Source organism: Crinia signifera, chromosome 3 (assembly GCF_055691185.1).
Source record: "Crinia signifera chromosome 3, ASM5569118v1, whole genome shotgun sequence".
Lineage (NCBI taxonomy): Eukaryota > Metazoa > Chordata > Amphibia > Anura > Myobatrachidae > Crinia > Crinia signifera.
Genome location: NC_139219.1, coordinates 72,645,043 through 72,665,839, shown reverse-complemented (window position 1 = coordinate 72,665,839; position 20,797 = coordinate 72,645,043). Strand labels below are relative to the sequence as shown.

At 46.3% G+C, this 20,797-nt stretch overlaps 1 long non-coding RNA gene across 10 annotated transcripts in view; it reads right to left on the bottom strand.

The window, feature by feature from the left end:
* Positions 1-20,797, bottom strand: part of LOC146063545 (uncharacterized) — a 760,354-nt gene that overhangs the window by 209,998 nt on the left and 529,559 nt on the right. For 7 of the 10 annotated variants that reach the window (XR_014471607.1, XR_014471609.1, XR_014471603.1 and 4 more), the window contains 2 exons: positions 9,767-9,876; positions 782-907 (listed from right to left, as the gene is read on the bottom strand). The exons of 1 other annotated variant lie outside the window; for it this stretch is intronic. This is a non-coding gene — a long non-coding RNA (uncharacterized LOC146063545). The remainder of the gene's footprint in view (positions 1-781; positions 908-9,766; positions 9,877-20,797) is intronic. 2 more of the 10 variants (XR_014471608.1, XR_014471601.1) reach the window with 2 other exon arrangements.

Below are 20,797 nucleotides of genomic sequence, written 5' to 3'. Positions count from 1 at the left end.
GATGAAATCCGTGGTGTCACGGATGTAAGTGTCACTTGTGGTTACTAGAGGTTGTAACTGATCATCCATATATATATATAAATATATATAGAGAGAGAGAGGTGGGGTTGGGATGGCGGCACTCGGCGCAAAAGAATAACACCACAATGGGTTATTAATGTTTCTGAGCCCCTTGGCTCTTTTATCAAGGTGTAGGAAGAACAATACAAACTTACAAATACACACATTAAATACCTGCTCAAAGGCGCCTAATGATGACATCATACGTGAAGACGCTGCAGGACACATGAAGGAAGTCATCTATTTTTGACTGTGCGGTTCTATATTCAGTATATGTATGTACAGATGGGGCAGGTCCCATCTTTGCAGGGGATGGCGACGCCAGCCGCCATCCCCCGCCAGCGCCATCTCTATAGAGATGGCCCCTTCCGACGGTGCTTCCCCCGGGTGACCGCCGGCTTGTCCGCGGTCACCCGGGGTCCCCGCCACCTGCCCGCAACCCCCCCTAACCCTGTCCGTCTCCCTGAAGCGGAGACGGACAGGGTTCCCGTCGCCCCCGCCGACGGAGATTGAGATATATATATATATATGTGTGTGTGTAGCAAACGCTACAATCGTAGAACAGAGAGGTTGCACTCCACGGTCTTAGAAATGGTGTAGTAAATCAAATCATTGTATTAATAAATACAGATGACAACAATGTTTCAAGGCCACCTTGGCCTTTTCATCAGGTCGTTATGACAAGTACAAGTAGTAGAAAGAAAGTGAAAAACTATCTTACCTCCATAGAGACTATTATAGTGTGCTGTGAAACAAGCTGGTCTGGGGTCTGGAGGCTGGGTTTTCCAGGTTCCGGGTAGCTAAGTCCTGCCCCTGGTGGGTGTTACTCTACCGGACGTCGGGTGTACTAGTGATAAAAAATAAATCAGTGCAGACAATGGTGAACCAAACAGTGGTGAGTGATATCAAAAGTCATAACAGTGCAGTCAGGGCCGGATTATAATGGGGGCACAAGTGGTCAGTGCCCCTGGGCCCCATCTAGCTAGGGGCCCCCTGTGGTTGGCATGTATTTTTCAAAATAAAAAAATATATATATTTTTTTTAGCTAAAGGTTTTGTGCATGGGAGTGGGGTAGTGCTGCAGCCTCACCTATCGGCCAATGTGACAATGATTAATGGTGCTAAGCATTGGGAGCCAAGTGTGCAGTGCATTACTTGGAGTTGACTAAGTCCCATGACACTTTGCACCAGAGGGCAGAGGCTGAGACGTTTGTGCTAAGCTCTGATTGGTGGAGCTCATTACATGCTTCTCAGGCCCATGGATAACAGCAGCAGCAGCCTAGTCATGGGAGGGTTTTTAATCAGAGGCAGCACTAGGACTGTGAGGTCTCCTACAGAGTAAGGTGCAGAGGGACAAACACAGGCTTTTCATGTGGTATGTATGTGTGTGTGTGTGTGTATATATATATATATAAATATATATATATATCCCCTGAAGTTACCCATTGACCAAGTTTATACTGCCTTTACTCTGTGTTTTGACAGTGTAATATTACCCCATGCAGTTTGCGCCCAGTAATGACAAGTGCAAGGGGGCCCCCCTGTCTAAAGTGGCCCGGGCCCCCTGAAGGCTTAATCTGTCACTGAGTTCAGTGGTATATTACAAGCAAGATAATTGAATTCTAAAGTGATCAATTTTTATGAAAATATTACTAGAGACCAGTGGCGGTTTTTACGTATGGGCTGCAGCCAGGTAAAGTCCGCCACTGTAGTGAAGCCAAATGCAGTCTGTGAGACTGCACTGGCTTCACTGTGACTGGCAGTGACTTCCTTTTGGATGTCCAACCTGCCAGTCACCCAAGGCAGTCCCATTGGGAGATGTTCCCTCCCTCTGGGATGCCTCTATGGCATGGGTCCTCAAACTGCGGCCCTCCAGATGTTGTGAAACGACAAATCCCAGCATGCCTTGCCACAGTTTTAACACTGCCTTATAGCAAAACTGTGGCAAGGCATGCTGGGATTTGTAGTTACACAACATCTGGAGGGCCGCAGTTTGAGGACCCATGCTCTATGGGCTGCTGCATGGCAGCCCACAAAATCTAGGGTCTGCACATGTGCAGTACCTATGGCAGTACTGTCCATGTGCTGGTCCCTATATTGCAAAGGCTCCGGGACTGTGACTTCACTTCTGCCAAAGCAGTCCATGGAAGCTTGCTACATGTGAAGTACAGAGGTTGGTACTGGGCATGCGCCAGTCCCGGTGCCTGTCATCATTGTACAAGCACTGGGAACAATGCAGCGGTGGCAGGGGGAGCCGGCATCGCAGCCAGCGGCAGCCCCCCTTCTATAAGGTAGGAGCCACCACTGCTAGAGGCAGTTACAATAATGAAGAACATATTAAACCAAATATTTCAAAAGTGAATTAATGAATATATAGATACACTAAAGGAACACATTCCAGGAAAACTCATTTAGGCCCTCATTCTAGTTCACTCAGAACGGGTCTGCCCATGTGCAAGCACGTATTTGTACATGTGCAGACCCCGGAAACAAATGGTCTCGGCGAGTTATACACTTACTGGGCCATTTGTTGTGGGAAGGGGCAGACGGCGGCAGGGAACGCCCATGGGAATGCCCAGCGTTTTATGTGCGTCCCCATGAAAATGCTGGGTATTACCATGGGTATGTGGATGGGTCAATGCCTGCCAGAAGCGAGCAGCTGACATCAGTGGAAGTCAGCCGCCCGCCTCGTATTTGTCCCGACGGTTGCAAATAAAAGTCAGTTTTAACTGACTTCTATTTGCAAAGCCAGGAAAAGCCATTCAATGGTCAGTGACCATCAAATAATTTCTCCTGCAGCGGAGGCATGTGAAGGCAGCGGAGGCATGCGGTGGGGAAGGGGGGGACAGATTTTGGGCGGGAAGGCGTCTCAGGTGCTCAGTAAGCTGCAATGTAAGATAAAGTGTGCCCACAGGCGTTAAAATGTTTAGCAACAGGCTGGTCCATGTTTTTTCCTTTATATATCTCTTATATATTTGGCTACAACTGTCAATCATCCCCAGAATGGGGGTCACACACCACCCAGCTGACACAAGCAAAAAAACGTAGCCAAATATATATGAGAAAAATGATATCACCAACCCTGCACACCAGCCCACCTAACCCCCACAATAACGCACACATTAACGCACCAATAACGCAAACACGGTCCTGGTCCCTCTGCCCCGGCTCCTGCGCTCAGGGCAGTGTTGCGTCATCACAGCATACATCTCGCGGGAACACGCTCCGCACAGACTGTTCCGTGCGCCCGCTGCCTCCTGCTGCCAACCCGACGCTCAGCCCGCAAGCCGACTTTTGACTGCGCCCGCTGCCTCCCACTCCCTCCTGCCAGCACCGCCTGCCTGCGCCCATAAAGATTAGAGGCATCCCTGATTCTGTTACAAATGCTGAACTCTACCAATTTGCCACAGATCTACTGATCGACCGAATCCATAGACTCCCAAGGTCAAAACAGGCTCCTACTAACGTTCCCCGGGACACACTCCGCAGAGTACATTTTTTCCATATCAAAGACAAACTTTTACGAGCTGCTCTAACATCCTCCACTGCGGACTCCCTTTATACTTTACAGCTCTTTGCGGATATATCCCCTACAACACTGGCTAAAAGACAATCTTTTCATGCCATCACCTCAGCCTTGCGAAAAGCTGATGTCCAATATAAATGGGGTTTCCCAACCAAGCTGATTGTATTCCGGAATGGCGCCACCGCGATTATTAATACCCCGGAGGAGAGTCCGGCGATCCTGGAAAATTGGTCTGTCCCGCTTTCTAATATTTCTTCAGCTACGGCAGCCCCACCCAAACGAATTCGGCAAGAGTGGTCACTAGCTACGACTTGAAGATTGACGGGTATCTACCATGTCACTTGCTACTTGCCTTAGGGCATCGCCCTTATTATTGGATGTCTTTAATGATGCCTGCATACAAAACTTCTTAATATGGTTATGTTTATTGACACCATTGCGTTTACTGTTTACAAGATTAGATATATCTATACCATTACCTCTTTGTTAGAGTTACTCTGTTATTTCTTTAAGTATTTATATTTCTGGACTGGAGGGGGCAGCGGGTTCCTGCTCTGGCCTGCCCTCCAAATATAAGTAATTTCCGTCACATGTTCTCAAGTGACGGCTCCTATATGGATGCTATTTGGTTCTTTATGTTAGTTATTTCCCTTTCTGTTTTTTTTCCCTTCTCTCGCCCTTTTAAGATGCCATTTGTAGAGTTTGGTCTAGATGGAGATATGCTTGTACACACTTTCCAATGTCGCATTTTTTATTTTCCTTATTGTTTGTTATTGATGCTGTATTACGAACAAGGTACACTTAATTTCTATGGTTAAGTTTCTAAGTCTCAATGTGAAAGGACTTAGCTCACCTTGTAAAAGGCGTTTATCTTTAAAGTATTTTGCAGATAATAAAGCAGAAATCGTAGCAATTCAGGAAAAGCATTTCCCCTTACATTCTCCTCCACAGTTTTCCAATCAGAATTACCCTGAGTCCTATGCCTCTTCTGGGCCCTTTAAAAAAAATGGAGTTGATATATGGCTGGACAAAAATGGTAGATACCTAATTTTAGTGGGCCGGATGGGCTCACGCTGGGTCACCTTAGTGTCCCTATATGCTCCCAACTCTAGACAAACACACTTTCTGAAAACTTTTCTTCAGAAATTACATGAGCTCAAGAAGAGTGCGGTTTTCATTATAGGAGATTTTAATTTAGCACCTGATCCCCTATTAGATAAATCTATATCCCTGGATAAATCTATTAACTATACCACTCGTTCTTTGGCTGCTTCCTTCTCCCAATTATTAGCGGAGTTTGACCTTTGATGCCTGGAGAATTAGAAACCCTGGTTCCAAAGACTATACCTACTTCTTGGCAGTACATAAATTCTATTCGAGAATAGATCTCTTGCTTACTGATAAATGGTCTTTACAATCAATCTCTAAAGTTTAAATACTACCAATAACCTGGTCAGATCATGCCCCCCTTGTGTGATCTTGGTCTCACGCAATGGATAGACCCCCCCCCTCCTAGACCTTGGAGGTTGCGAGAATATATTTTAAAAGATGAGGATGGACTCTCTATCCTACGAGACGCCCTGTCGTCTTACCTAGAACTTAACGATCCACTTGATACCTCCACCACCAAACATTGGTGTGCCCTTAAAGCCTTTATGAGAGGTGCTGCCATTCATGCAGCAGCTCATATCTCCAGTAGAAATCAGGAAGTTAAACTAGCTTATGAATTGCAGCTAACAAAACTAGAATCCCAGCATAAAAAGACCCCTAAAGACCCCACTGTCTCAGCTGCCCTTGATGAGGCCAAACGGAGACTTAACAGCCTGTCCCTTGCTCATGTTCAGAGGGCAATTTCGGCATTAAATCAAAAATGTTATACTCTAGGTAACAGAGCTAGTAAATTACTAGCGAGGAAACTGAGAAGCAAAAATGCAATAAATTGGATTAAAAACCTATCCAAACCAGACAGATCCGTAACAACTAACCCAAAGGACATTGCGAACCAATTTGCCTTCTATTATGAAAAATTATACAATTATAACATGACCCTTCTACACCCCAACCCTCCATCCCTCTCATAAAATTATTTCTAGATTACATAAGCCTTCCCTCTTTGTCTTTGGATGATTCTTCTGCACTCTGCCCTCCTTGGACTACTGAGGAATTGCAGGGTGCGTTGAAGTCTCTTAAGAAAGATAAAGCACCTGGTCCGGATGGGTTTATTAATACCTTTTATGTAGTGTTTCGAGACTCCCTCTCCCCTGTCCTCCTCAATCTCTATAACGATATAACGGCTAACCCATTCCCCGCTGAAATGCTGGAAGCACGAATAGTAACGACTCAGAAACCTGGCAAGGACCCATCCTTACCCCAAAACTATAGACCCATAGCACTCTTGAACACTGATTTAAAGCTATATGCTACATTATTAGCAAATAGGATGAACCCTTTAATACCCACCTTAGTTAACCAAGATCAAGAGTATTCTCCCTGTTAGAAGCACGTTCTGTAATTCAAAAAACATTGCTACTACTGTCATTGGACGCAGAAAAAGCCTTCGACAGGATTCATTGGCAACATATGAATGAAGTCCTTATTAGATTTGTTTTTTTCTGGCAACTTTCTACAAAATATTCTTCACTTATATGCTAATCCTGCTGCTGTTTTCAGTAATGGGTTTTTGTCAAACCCTTTCCCTATTACTAACGGCACCCGCCAAGGCTGTCCCCTCTTATTTTTGCTTTAATGATAGAACCATTAGCACAAAAAATTAGACTATCCCCTTCTGTTGAAGGAATACATATCGGTACTCTACAGCACAAAATCTGCCTCTTTGCGGATGATGTCCTTCTATTTGTAGCTAATCCTGAACTCTCCCGTGTCATCATTCAATCTTTTCTCCAAGAGTATTCTAAGGTTTCTTTTTATAAACTAAATACTACCAAAACGGAAGCTCTTGCCTACGGTATAGATGGCCCCCTTCTGCAGTTACGATATAATTATGCATAGCAAACATCTTCCCTTCAGTATTTAGGTTTAAAATCCCCTTGAATCTTCCAGACGCAATCACACTTAATTATCTTCCCCTTCTGGCCCAATTCTCTTCCCTTACTAAACAATGGATGAACTATAACATCACTTGGATGGGCCGCCTAGCCTCTATTAAAATGATGCTTCTCCCCAAAATCCTCTATTTATTCCGAGCCATTCCCTACCTTGTTCCCCTTAATGTACTCAATAAGTTCTATTCTGTTATATCCTCCTTCATCTGGAAAAGTAAAAGACCACGGATGGCCAGAGCCCGGTTACACCGGTCGAAAAGCAATGGTGGCCTCGCTTTTCCAAATTTGGAATTATATCAATCTGCTTATCTATTAGACCAATTAAAAGATTGGTTATCATTAGATCCTGTGAAACTGTGGGTCGACATAGAACGCTATTTATGTAAAGACTTCCCTCTCCCAGACCTCATTTGGCCTAATCCTGCTAATAGACCACCCTCCGCCATATCTGCACACCCCATCTTCCATACCATTCGTGTATGGGATAAACTAATAGCTGCATTGGGTGTACTCTTCTCCAGATTTGTGCCTCGAGACAATCCTGTCTCAGAGGTCTACAGACAATTCCTTTGACTTAATGCTTGGTTTGTGCTCTGACTTGTACTGTTAAGTGTGGGACCTTATATGGACAGGTGTGTGCCTTTCCAAATCATGTCCAATCACCTGAATTTTCCACAGGTGGACTCCAATTAAGCTGTAGGAACATCTTATGACTGATCAGTGGAAACAGGATGCACCTGAGCTACATTTTGAGGCATGGCAAAGGATGTGAATACTTATGTATTTGATTTCTTCCGTTTTTTATTTTTAATATATTTGTAAAAATCTCCCCCCAAAACAGTTTTTTCACGTTGTCATTATGGGGTATTGTGTGTAGAATTTTGAGGGGGGGGGGGGGGGGGAATGAATGTTATTCCATTCCAACACAGACTTACAATGTACAAAAAAAAATGTATTCAGGCAATCAACGTTTCAGGGATGATCTCCCCTTAATCAGGTTAATAAAACAATGTGTCAAATAAGTAAATTACGTGGGTACTTGTGTAGTTTCACGGCGGCAGCTTACGCTACGTTTGAAGCTACGTTATTAGCGTAGCCCAACGGCTGCCTTACTTGTGTAGTTTCACGGTGGCAGCCTAACCTACGTTATCAGCGTAGCTTAGGCTGCCGCCGTGAAACTACACAAGTAACTACCGTACTGTTGCCAGCGTCCCTGGCAAGCCTAGTGAGCGCCTCTCACACAGCGCCGGCGAGAGGACACGGAATACATGTAAAGTAAACCACGTCCTCTCATGGGGGGCTGGCGTGGATAGTGGGGGTGTTTCAGGAACACATTCACACCTGTCATGACAGGCGGGTTAACCCCTTCCCGACATTGCCTTTTATGGTAATTTTTTTTTTTTCTTCTCCTTGCGTTCAAATAAGCGTAACTTTTTTAATTTTCCGGCTATATAGACATATGAGGGCTTTTTTTTTGCGGGACAAGTTGTACTTTTTAATGGTACCATTTACTATACCGTATAATATTCTGGGGAATCAGGAAATAATTCAATGTGGGGTAAAAAGAAAAAAAAACGCAATTCCACAATTTTGCGCTGGTTACGGTTTTTTTGGAGTTCATAGTTCGTTTAAAATGATGGGTTATCTTTATTCTATGGGTCGTTACGATTCCGGTGATACCAAACTTATATAGTTTTCGTTACATTTGACCACTAAAAAAAAAAATAGAAAATGTTACGGTTTTTCGAATTTGCGTCGCGTCGCCATGTTCTGCGGCTTATAACTTTTTTATTTTTCCACCTACGGACCTGGGTGAGGGCTCATTTTTTGCGGGCTGAAGTGTACTTTTTAATTAATACCATTATGGGATATGGGCGACTTTCTGATCTCTTTTAGCTATTTTTTTTTGGGTAGGCGATGCGACCAAAAAACGTAGTTTTGGCGTTGGGGATTATTTTCCGTTTACGCCTTTAACCGTGCGGGATAACTAATGTTATATTTTAATAGATCGGACTTTTAGGAACGCGGCGATACCAAATATGTTTATTTTTTTATTTTTTATTTATTTTTATTTGGGAAATGGGGAAAGGGGGGTGATTTGAACTTTTAATATTTTTTTATTTTTTTTTTATTTTTAAACTTTATTTTTTTTTTTTTTTACTTTTACTACAAGGCCCCCTAGTGTACTTGACCACTAGGGGGCGCGATCGCCTGTACTAGGTTCAGCCATAGAGCTCTATGGCTGAACGTAGTGATTTTATGCACTTCCTATTACATCCTGCCTCAGGCAGGATATGATAGGTATGCAGACACGGCCAGCACAGGGGTCTACATTAGACCCCTGGCTACCATGGCAACCGATCGGCACCCTCCGATCTCGCTGCGGGGGGCCCCGATCGGCGCCGGAGGGGGGCGCCCCCCCTCCGATCAGCTATTTAAGCACTGCGGTCGCTTTGCGCGCGGTGCTTAAAGGGTTAAACGGCCACGATCGGCGAACTCGCCGCTCGTGGCCGTGAGAGCAGGGACCTGGCTGTAATATACAGCCATTACCTGCTCTCTTTCAAGCCAGCTCACTCCAAGAGCTGGCTTGATTCCCCCGCAACCGACATATGACGTAAATGTACGTCATATGTCGGGAAGGGGTTAAAATGGTTCCCACATAATGTAATAAGTGCAGACTGACTACGCTAACTACGTAAGCTCCGGCTGCCCGCAAACGGGCGGAAACACGACGCTGATACTAACAGGGACACTTGTGCTGTTAGCATAGCCCAACGGCTGCGGCCGCGGGAACACTACGCTAATTCTGACAGGGACGCTGACTACACTGCCCACGGGAACACTACGCTGATTCTGACAGGGACGCTGACTACACTGCCCACGGGAACACTATGCTGATTCTGACAGGGACGCTGACTACACTGCCCACGGGAACACTACGCTGATTCTGACAGGGACGCTGACTACACTGCCCACAGGAACACTACGCTAATTCTGACAGGGACGCTGACTACACTTCCCACGGGAACACTACGCTGATTCTGACAGGGACGCTACACTAACTATGTAACTGCCACTGTGAAACTACACAAGTACCAATATGTGTGATCATAACTCACCACACAGGCAATCTTCCCATGTCCTACAGTACATGATCGAGCCTTCCAGCTCTATGACAGGCTTCTGGTGGAAGTGACATCATTAGGCCAGCAGAGCAGTCAGGAAATGACTGATAATAAAATCACATGGGCAAGCATTAGTGAAGATGAATAAAATGTAACACTCATAAATATGCACACACAATCACACTCGTAAAGTAATTGATATCCCTGTGTTTCATCTATTTATATTAGGTCATCAATAGTTTCCTGTAAATTTGTATCTTTTTAACTGTAATCTGCTCTATCCCACTTGTACAATATCTGTGTAATGGTGTGTACACACGGTCAGATCGGATCGTCGATAGTATCTTAAGGCACATCCGATTTGCATACAAGTCTGACTATATAGTGCAGATCTGCACTATATAGTCAAGGCAAACAAGATTTTCTGCCTTGCGATACGTGAACGCGCATCGGAATCGTATCGGGATCTGAAGGGTTAAAACCCTTGTGAACTGCATCCGATTCCGATGTTGACTATATATTCAACATCGGAAGGCAAAAAAGTACCGTGTGTACACACCATAATGTTTGTATGTATTATCTTTATTTATTTATCTTTATTTATATAAACAAATTCTGCACATATCAAACCAACACCCTGTGGCCTCTTACTAGTTTCACAGTGGTAATTTCTTTCCACCAGCTTAAGTAACAAAACATACAGTAACTGACACTAATGTTTGGACCGTGTGTTTGTGTATGTTTTGTGCTGAGTGCTGCAGTGGGTCCTGACAATGCAGTTTCCAGTGTGGCTTATGCAGCAGTGCTGGGTTTGCTAATCTGAGACTGTAGAACAGGGGAGGCAAACCTGCGGCTCGCAAGCCGCATGCGGCTCTTCTCTCTCATATGCGGCTCGACGGCTACCTCCCTTTGATGTGCGGCTTAGCAGCGCTGGCTCAGCAGATGCCCCTTTCTTTTGTGCCTCCCGCTTGCAAAGCGCGACAGGTCATGACCTCGTGCATGGGCAGTAGCGCTAGGAGGCAGTGTCCCCGGCTCCATTGTAGTGACTGCGGTTGGAGTGCGTATGCTGCTTTGAGCCCTCATTCGCCTGGCTCCTGCAGTCCTGCTCCATGTGGCGCCTTAACCGCCTCAGCCTTGTGGTCTGCCTGCCATCCTGAGCCCTCCTGGGCTAATTTTAATGTCATTTAATTATGTAATGTCCAATTTAAATGGACTCTCTCTCTCCTTCTCTCACCTCCTGATAAATATTAAAAAATGTTTTATAAATTGCTAAAAGCAAAAAAAAAAAAAGGTTATCAAGCACATGGCAGCATATTGGGCTATATGGCCAGCTACAGGCTCCTCCTACCTTGATGGAGTGATGACTGATAAGTAAACCTGTACATATTGTGCTTACCAATATGCTGCCATGTGCTTGATAAACTTTTTTTTAGCTTTTATGCAATTTCTAAAACATTTTTTAATATTTATCAGGAGGTGTGCGGATATCTTTTTTACAGTTTTGGAAAGATTACATATACGAACTGTTATGTGATTTAGCACCCAGGATTTATAGCAGTGATGTAGTGCGTTTTTTCTTATGCCGTAAACACAAAAATGGGGCAGGGCCTTGTGCCAGCCAAGCCACAACACATTTGAACACAGGGCGTGGCCTTCTGGGAGATAGGACACACCGATTTTTAGACGGCATCGGCTCTTTGTTTTAACAGAACATATTTTTGGGCTCTTTGTCTCTCATTGGTTGGCCACCCCTGCTGTAGAATATTAAATTGTGTCCTTTATGGGATGAACACTCCCTCCCAGTGGCTGGCCACACCCCATGTTCGTGCATACAAAAACAATGGGCATGCTCATAGAAACACTGTGTGTGGGCCACAATGACTGCAGGTGTTTCCCTGCCTGCTCTGCTCAGCACCCGCCCCAATTTTGCTGAAATACCCCACAAAGGACACAACAGTCTCAGATTAGCAAACCCAGCACTGCTGCATAAAACGCACTGATAACTGCATAGTCAGGACCCACTGCAGCACTCAGCACAAAACATACACAAACACACAGTCCAAACATTAGTGTCAGTTATGTGTTGTTAATTAAGCTGGTGGCAAGAAATTACGGTACTTGTTTCCTAGCACGGCGCCCATCGCATCATATACCATAAGACTAAATATGGTATACGATGCGATGCGGCGTGATATTGTACAATAAAAGATCATATCACATCATATGCCATACAATGTGATGGTATACGATTTTTTATTGTACAACCACCCTGATGGGTCCTTACAATGTTAAATGCCCCCCCCCCACTATCAACGCCAACCCGAAGCGTGGCGAGCGCAGTGGTACGCGTTCTCCGACCTTTTCATACCCCCACATTATTCACGTCGGCGTGGAGTTGAGTTTAGATAGTGTGGCGAGCGCAGCGAGAAAAAGATCCCGAAGCGTGGCGAGCGTAGCGAGCCCCGTGAGGGGACGCGGAATACATGTAAAGTTATACGCGTCCGCTCGCCACACTATCAAAAATCAACTCCACGCCGATGTGTCTAGTGGGGGTATGAAAAGGTCGGAGGACATGTACCGCCGCCCCTCGCGGGCTCTCTGCGCTCGCCACACTTCGGGTTCGCGTTGATAGTGGGGGTGCATTTAACATTATAAGCACCCATTAGGGTGCTTATACAATGAAAAATCGTATCGCATTGCATGCGGCTATATTGCATGCGATGCGATGCGATGGCATAAGATGCCATAAGATGGAAATCTTGGGCGCCGTGCTAGGAAACAAGTACCGAAATGACCACTGTGACACTAGTAAGAGGCGGCGGCTGCGAGTGCCGGGCAGAGGAGAAATCCTTAGATGGTAGCTAACCATGTCCTCTGTGCGGATGCTTGCAAATGGATCTGTACCTGTACACAACCATTTGCAGCCCTGCTCAGACGGGGGCGTGCGTTAGGCGGGGCAGCGTTAACCTGCTTGCTGGCCTCCGAACACACGCAGCCATAGGCGTGCGCACAGGGGGTGCCGGGGGTGCACAGGCACCTCCTAATGAGTGGCACCCCCCCTCCCCCGCACTATTGCAGCACCTCCTGGAGACCGCTGGTATGGGAGTAAGCCCCAAGGTCCTCATAACAAGGCTCCAGCCGCTCAGAGGGGGAGAGTTCCGCGATTCGCGGGTATTAAGGGGGCGGGGCTTAATGCCGCGAAATGCCCGCCTGCAACAGATACCTTGGCTGGAGCCTGGAGCCTGGATCAGGTAGTGTGCTGGCCCCCCTGCCCCCTCTCCCTAACACTCTCCAGCGCACGTCACGGTCACAGGCAAATTAAAGGAAGCTATTCACTGGGATGCCGTCCTCTTTCTCTTTCCCCACTGACAGCATCTCTCTGTGCTTCCGGGTGCCGTGCACATCACAGACTAGTCAGTGCGCTCCACTCACTTGCATACCTCCCAACTTTTGTCCTCGTCGATGCTGGACGCTGCTCCTTTTTTTAGGGGGCGTGGCCTAATCTCTTGGCTCCCCGCGAGGCCACGCCCCCATTTTGCCGCTATGGGGGCATGCGCACAGCGTCTATTCCCCGCTGCTTAGCAGCCGACAGGGCCCCCCCCCACTCCGCGGGACACTGCCGCCCGCGGGTGGGACATCGGGACAGGCCCTGACAATCGGGACTGTCCCGATAAAATCGGGACTGTTGGGAGGTATGCACTTGGGTGAGGAGACTTCGTGGAGGTGTCTGGGAGGTGTAGTCCCACGAAGTCTCCTCACCCAAGTGAGTGGAGCGCACTGACTAGTCTGTGATGTGCACGGCACCCGGAAGCACAGAGAGATGCTGTCAGTGGGGAAAGAGGACGGCATCCCAGTGAATGGCTTCCTTTCATTTGCCTGTTACCAGAAAGCTGTACCTGCACATCCACACACGCCTGTGCATTAATGCAGGATTGAGCTGACCACAGCAAAAAGGGCTAGAGGTAAGAAGTGGGACGCCACTGCTTACCCCAACCCAGATCATCCAACCATGGTTTTTGCCCTCTGTATCTGTCAACTACCACAGATGTTAGTTACTCACTGACCCAACTGCACACAGGGAGGTACATAAATTGCTTGCATGACTTATGGTAAGTAAGGGGATCCGTTGATACCCCCATTCCCAACAGGGCCCTCCCTGCACACAGTACAGGTCAATCAAACCATACCGCATACCCCTTTTCCCCGAGTGAGCGACGTGGTGGTATAATACCTATGGGTCACACTGAGACTTACCAGACCTTTCCTCTCAAGAGGACATTCCCCACTCCCTTATCCCACTTAGCATTAATACATTTCTATCATGATTACACCTTTTCCATGAAAATTTTTTACATACTGTACACACTGTACAATCCACAGGTTGTTAGACATATATTTTCAGATTTAAAAAGGTGAGCGCAGAGTTTAAATACTACCAGCACTATTATACCTTTGAGTTTGGACCACTTATCCAAGTACACTTTGATTACACTTATCTTGAGCACTGACATACCGTCTTTTTACAAGATGTAATAGGCATAACGATGTGTGGCATAATGTGTAATGGGCATTACTGTGTGCTGCGTAATGTGTATCATGGTGCGTGGTGGAATGTGTAATGGCATCACGGTGTTAGGTGTAATATGTAATGGGCATCACAGTGTGAAGCGCAATGTGTAATGAGCATCACAGTGAGGCACAACATGTAATGGGCATTACGATGTGTGGAGTAATGTGTAATGGTCATTACTGTGTGTGGCATGTGTAATGGGCATTATGGTGTATGGCATTATGTGTAATGGTCATTATGTTGGGTGGCATTCTGTGTAATGGGCATTACTTTGCGTGTGGCATTATGTGTGATGGGCATTATGGTGTGTGGCATTATGTGTAATGGGAATTACGGTGCGTGGCATTATGTGTAATGGTCAATATTTGCAGCACGCCTTCGGTGCACACTGTCCCTATTTCTAGTATGTGTTGAGGGAAATGATTCATTCTGAAGTGCATATACATAAATACAGTAAGTCACCTTCTATTTATTTATTTATTTGCATTGATGCCCAATAGGCATTGATGGACACGCCCAGTAGGCTGTGATGGACATGCTCAAAAGGCATGATGAACACGCCCCTCCAATGGTGCACCCCCTAAGAAAATGGGCTGCGCACGCCTATGCACGCAGCCTATTATGCAAAAAAATAATTTATTTTCACTACTTGTATTGCAACATGGTATGCCCACGTACAACATTGCTTCTTGTATGTGCTTTGCTGCCAGCTCTAAATCAGCCTCATTATGAGGAACAGGACATCAGTGACAGAACCAAAGTGATATACTTTAGGCACAGCCCAAGTTCACAATATGCCACATGCCTATGGGTGACAGTAAGGCAGGGAGTGATTGCTGGAGGGTATGGGTGACAAAAGGAGGCACAGGGTGATATGGAGATGCAGTGGGTAGCAGAGAAAGACAGCCTATGGCAGTAGGTGACAAGGGAACAAGAATTCAGTCCTCCATAATGCAGACAACAGGAGGGATGTACCTTGGTGGGGATGGGAACAAAGCAGACTTTGCTCTGTCTGTGAGAGGCAAGCACACCCCTGTGCTTTTCTGTTTCTCAGAGGTGACAGAGCTCTGACAGTTCCATGTGGTGCTCTTAGTTCTCAGAGAATTGAGAATCAGCGAGTCAGTATGTAGCTGTGATCATCAGCACTGATAGGCAGCAGAGCTCCCCTATGTTTCCAGCTCAGATGGCAGAGTGATATCAGGCTCCTAAAGGTAAGGCAGCGGGCCAGGGTAAAACATATTGCTAGTCTGGGCCCCTTAGTCCCAAGGGGCCCTTGTGCAATGCACCTGTTGCACCACTGATAGTTTGGCCATGCTGGTGGACTGCATTCTGTGTTGCTGAATCCGCATCGCCATGCTTATCTGCCACTATCTGCCATATTGCTATATGTACTGCAGGCCATAAGAGACAATTCCCATAGCTTTCCAATTACCCAATAAGCTTCATCTGTTCCTAATCATGAGTGAATCAGAGGAAGTACTTTCTGTTTCTTTGATTGTTGTCACTGTACCTGTGATCTTGTACTGTTGTTGCCTGGTTAGTGAGTCAGCCTGTTCTGGCTGCGTGTCTGCTTCATTACCCATGCACTGACTTCACCTTGTTTACCTGAGCTCTATTCTGCCTGCAATGACCTGATTCCTTCCTCAATATTACATACAACAAATTGTATATGTCAATAAAATAACAATAACCTTTATATGAGCTATTGGTTACTGACCTGCTGGTGAATCACAGTGCCCATGGCTCTTGGTGGGCCTAGCTCTACTTTATTCAAACTCTGTAGTCCAAGTATTTGATATTTGTGTAATTTATTGGCACTGTTGCATGACAGGGATGGAGAGTGTGGTTCTATGCACAGAGCACACTGTTTTACTGCTCTACAGACAGGAGCTTTCAAATGAAATGAGGTATTGTTACCCAATACTAGGACTGCTATGGACACCCCCAGTATTTATATGTAGAATCACGTGACTATGAGCTTGAGATTTCTGTAGAAGGCTGATACCTTGGCACCAGAGCAGCAGTAACCAGCATCCCAGCATGATCTGAAGATACATTTTAGATTAAGGAAAGCTTAAACTTGAGCAAATAGGTGTCCTGGTTTATGCACATCACTCAGGGTGGCTTGAAGGGCGAAGTAACTGAGACATAATTTTAAAGTGTCCAATCATCTTGTTACTAACATATATGGATTCTAAAAAAAAAAATCTAATTTCTTACTTGTTCTCAAAACCATATCCCTAAAGCCCCAAACACACTAGACGAGAAAGTAAAAGACACTGCTCACAAAGGATCTATTGAGCGATATCTTTTACTATCACATCCAGTGTGCCCATTAATGATGCATGCTCAGGAACATCGTTAGCAGCCCCCTCCCTTGTCTGAAAAGTTCAGACGAGGGAGAGCATCATTAACGTGGTCCATGCTGCAGCATGGTCCCCAATCCCCCCATCGGGTGCCGGGCGGGTTCCCGACAGTCGGGATCCCGACAGTCGTTTACCCGAAGTCGGGATCCCGACTGTCAAAACGCTGACAGCCGGGTGCCCGACGGCCACCCGCTATTTTCCCTCGTGGGGGTCCACGAACTTCATAGAGGTAGAATAGACGTGCCCGCAGCGTGGCGAGTGCAGCAAGCCAGCAAGGGGCTTTTTTGCGCTCGCCATGCTGTCTGACTCCGGGCAGTCGGGATCCCGACGTCGGAGTCCCGTACCACACCCCCCCCCCCCCCCATCTCTACCTTGCTGACAACATGGGTACACATTGTATAGTGTGTAGCTGGCTTGAGATAACAGATGTCCTATCTGTTCTCTTCTGCACAGATATTTACAGGAACTGATAGACAATGTCATTACGGGGCCTACACACATAGCGATGTGCTGCTTGAGCGCTCTGAAGGACGGTAGATCGCTCAGTACACATCGCTGCATAGTGATGTTCCGCTGAGCATTCCGTCAGGGCCAGTGTCAGTGTTCTCCAGTGAGAACACTGGCCCTGACACCGGCGATTATAGATTTATCCAGCAAGCTGGATATTAATCACTATGGCCACCTTACACACAGGGATGTAGGCAGTACCCCTGGGAGTGGGCCGATGAAATAAAATATAGGTACTTATGTAATATCTGCGCTCCCGTTTTTCTTATGAGACCGTGTCCCCTCGCCACGCTTCGGGCACGGTGGCTCGCTGCGCTCGCCACACTATATAATATCAACTCCATGCGCAGTTGGATAGTAGGGGTATGAAAAAATGGGGTGCATTTAACATGGGAGCCCAGATAATACATAAGTACCAAAATATATATATATAGAGAGAGAGAGAGAGAGAGAGAGAGAGAAACAAAGGCACTCAAAAGGGACTTTAAAATAATATGGAAAATACATTTTGACCCAGAACCGGTTCAGGAACCCATATTTAATTAGTGGTTCAGGAACCGAGTTCCTGCTGGTTCCACTGAAAAATTGCACTGGGTGTAGGGCCATTTTCGGAGCAATCTAGTTAAATGAAGTAATATCGCTCATAAAATGGCCTAAAACCACTATGGCCCTTATTCAGATCTGATCGCAGTACAAATTTGTTTGGAAAATGGGCAAAACCATGTGCACTGCAGGTGGGGCAGATGTAACGTGCAGAGAGAGTTAGATTTGTGTGAGTTATTTTGTCTCTGTGCAGGGTAAATACTGGCTGCATTATTTTTACATTGCAATTTAGATTTCAGTTTAAACACCCCCCACCCAAATTTAACTCTCTCTGCACATGTTACATCTGCCCCACCTGCAGTGCACATGGTTTTGCCCATTTTGAGAACAAATTTGTACTGCAATCAGATCTGAATAAGGGCCTATGTGTGTAGGCCCCATTATACTGATTGCAACTGTTTCAATTGCAGGACAGGGGGTAAAAAATTTACATGTTACCATATTGTACATATTACCAGCTGCATGAAGGTATTAATGCCATATATGTGCACAAAACAGAATGATAGCTTTTGCTGGCTCTGTAGCTTTACAAATCTCGGTGGATATCAAATACTGTAACGCAAGCGGGTTTTGTTTTAGAGCTTCGGCAAAAGCTGACTGCAAACACTCTGTGACAGGAATATAAGGGGCAGACAAGATGGGCCAAGTGGTTCTTATCTGCCGTCAAATTCTATGTTTATATGTTTCTATGTAACATGGAAAACCAAAATCAATTGGAGCAGCAAGTACAGTTTTGAAAAAAAATAATTATATTATACCTCCTATAAAATGTAATTACTTGTATGCATGTCTGCACGCAGAATTCCAGTACCCTATGCAAATGTAAATGCTCTATGCATGTAAGGATTTTTTATTGGGAACCAATATAATTGTCAGTCACAATGATGCCATAGTCTGGTTTATAAAGCACCTACCGTATTGTCTAAGTGACGCGAGTGAAGGCTACGCTTGCCATGATGTAACAGTATATGAAATGTGTATGACATGAAATATGGTAATGGCCCAGAAACTTTATTAACAAAGAGCAAACATAAATGACATAAAAAAACACAAATACAACATGAATGACAACACTTTGCTCAATAAATAATTGCAACTTATATATAACTACACACACACTAATAGGAAGTTGTGGTACTTGTTTCCTAGCACGGCGCCCATCGCATGCCATCGTGTACCTTATTTAGTGGTGTGCTATGCAATGCTTGTACAATTAAATATCGCATAGCATCGCATGCCGGCAAATGGGATGCGATGCAATGCGATTTTTAATTGTACAAGCACCCATGCAATGAGATGTGATGGGTGCTTACAATGAGATGTAACCCCCAGTATCCACGCCATCCCAAAGCGTGGCGAGCGCAGCGGTACGCGTCCTCCGACCTTTTCATACCCCTACTATCCACGTCGGCGCGGAATTGACTTTAGATAGTGTGGCGAGCGTAGCGAGCCACCGAGCCCGAAGCGTGGCGAGCGTAGCGAGCCCAGCGAGGGGACACGGAATACGAGCCCGAAGCATGACGAGCGACAGCGAGCCCCGCGAGGGGACGTGGAATACATGTAAAGTAATCCTTGGCCGCTCACCACGCTTTGGGCTCGTATTCCACGTCCGATCGCCACGCTTTGGACTCGGTGGCTCGCCACACTATCTAAAATCAACTCCACGCCAACGTGGATAGTGGGGGTATTGAAAAGGTCGGAGGACCCGTACCGCTGCGCTCGCCACGCTTCGGGATGGCGTGGATACTGGGGGTTACATCTCATTGTAAGCACCCATCACATCTCATGGCATGGGGGCTTGAACAATTAAAAATCGAATCTCATCGCATGCCGCAATATTCCAGGGGGATGCGATGCAATGAGATTTTTAGGAGCACATACAATGGAAATCATGGGCGCCGTTCTAGGAAACAAGTACCAAAGTTTTTTTAGACAACTAGTCCACTGAGCTGCCGCCACATTAATCCATGCTTTGCCATCTGCACTACTTCAAATCAACAGGGCACCCGCACGAGAATACGTCTACAGACCCTGTACAGACATAAAGACATCACTGACTTATTAGTAATTCCTCAGCAGACAGCGTTAAGCAACTCACACACCACTAATTCCAAGGACCTCCTTCTGCCTAATTGCTCTATGATTCACCATCTACAATAAAGATAAGAAATGTCAGCCCTTAGCTAGATGCTTGGTGTCTGCATATTCCCACCCTTCCCCTCAAATAATCTAGTTAGTCACTGCCTATCAATTGCAGTATTACTGGGCATGAGGCACAAACTAGAGGCCCCCATACATTAGGCCGACTTGTCCTTAGGACAAGTTGGACCCATTTCTCCTGTGAGCCGCCCGGGAGCTCCCCGGGAGGCTCACACACAATTTGGCACTTGATGAGCCAAATTTGACATGTGATAAATTGCTTGCGATTTATCACATGTCGGGGCGCAGGAGGCGGGCGGTGAGGGTCAGGGGGCGGCGGTTCTCTCATCAGGGGGCGCAGTGGGGCGGGCAGCGGGTCCCTGAGAGCTTAGCTTGCAGTGCCGGCAAGTGCTGACCTGGCCGGGCGGTGATGATCATAGATATCAGCAGCGCTGCGGGAGTCGGGACGGGACGCGCAGTGGCGGGTATTAGATTTTTAAATACCTGGCAAATGACTGGCCGTTCTCTGATTGGCTGGCTGAGAGCTCAGCCTATGGGAGCGTGCAAAACCCAGGATTTTAGGCAGATGGAAACGCTCACTGTAGAAATAACCCAGGTCATGAGACCCGGCATTTCTACCCAGGTAGCAACCAGGGTTGAACACGGGTTCAACCTGGGTCACTGTGTAGTGTAAACGGGTAACCGGGGTCCATTTGACCCGGGTCCCGTTCACTACAGCGCAAAAGCCAGCGCTGGGAGATGGTCTTATCTCCCAGCGCCTCCCCGACCCCACCTCCAGATGACGTCACCCGCCCGGCATTATGCTGGGTGGGGACTCTA